This window comes from Octopus bimaculoides, chromosome 10 (assembly GCF_001194135.2).
Source record: "Octopus bimaculoides isolate UCB-OBI-ISO-001 chromosome 10, ASM119413v2, whole genome shotgun sequence".
NCBI lineage: Eukaryota > Metazoa > Mollusca > Cephalopoda > Octopoda > Octopodidae > Octopus > Octopus bimaculoides.
The window spans coordinates 86,801,738-86,803,077 of NC_068990.1; the positions used below are offsets into that span (position 1 = coordinate 86,801,738).

General features: G+C 35.7%; 1 protein-coding gene across 1 annotated transcript in view; it reads right to left on the reverse strand.

The window, feature by feature from the left end:
* The window catches only part of LOC106869938 (sodium- and chloride-dependent glycine transporter 1), an 89,950-nt gene that overhangs the window by 88,049 nt on the left and 561 nt on the right, over positions 1-1,340 (reverse strand). The gene's annotated exons all lie outside the window — the stretch shown is intronic.

The following is a 1,340-nucleotide window of genomic DNA, read 5'->3' on the forward strand; positions in this document are numbered from 1 at the left end:
AGAAGAAGAAGAAGAAGAAGAAGAAGAAGAAGAAGAAGAAGAAGAAGAAGATGATGATGATGATGAAGATGATGACGTGACCGGTTTCTATGGGAAGGAGGAGGAGGAGGTGGAGAAGGAGGAGGAGAAGAAGAAGAAGAAGAAGAAGAAGAAGAAGAAGAAGATGAAGATGATGACGATGATGATGATGATGATGATTATGATGATGATGAAGGAGATGAAGAACAGCAACAACATGAACAAGGTGTGAACGAGAAAACGTGTACATGTGTACGCGCACACGAGCGCGTGTATGTATGTGTGTGTGCGTGTTAAGTGCATGGTTGTTAATGATAAAATGTTATGCTACGATATGCAGTCACGCAAAACCACAGATAGCCATGCAAATAATATAAATACATACACGCATAAGTCCATACATATATATAAATACATACACACATATACACGCACACATATGTACACACACACACACGCACAGGCACAGACACAGGCACACGCACGCATATATATATATATATATATATATATATACACACACACACATACACATACAAACAGATGCGCGCGAGCACACGCACAATATTTGAAATGAAGACTGCTTTGCTCCGAAAAAATAATGCAGGTGGATCAAAGAGTGAAAAGAAAATTACGTTGTGAGAAAGACGAGAATCTTTCCTTCAAGAGGCTTCCTGTCTAATTTCAAACGCCATCATTTCCCTCCCACCCCAAGTGCACCTCAAAGAAGGGAGCTTCCACAGTTCGGTATGTGTGTGAGAGAGAGAGGCTCTCTCAATTTGCGTGTGTGGACCTATATATTTATGTATACGTTTCGGTGTGTGGAAACATACATACATACATACATACATACATACATACTTAATTCCACACGCACACACACACGTACATAGTTAGATAGATAGACAGATAAACAGGCAGACAGATAGATAGATAGATAGATAGATAGATAGATAGATAGATAGATAGATAGATAGATAGATAGATAGATAGATAGAGAGATAGATAGAGAGAGAGAGAGAGATAGAGAGATATATAGACACATAGACACACCGATATATATATATATCTGAGATATATATCTGAGATATATATATATATATATATATATATATATATATATATATCTACATGCATATAATATTATATATAAATATATGAATAAGAAGAATATCATTACGTAATATAATTCATAGTCCTCGGACATGTTTGTAAGAATGCTATCCACTAGTTTAAATTAGTATAAACTAATAATATTAATTTCTACCCTCACTATTTAATTTATACACACACACACACACACACACACACACACACACACA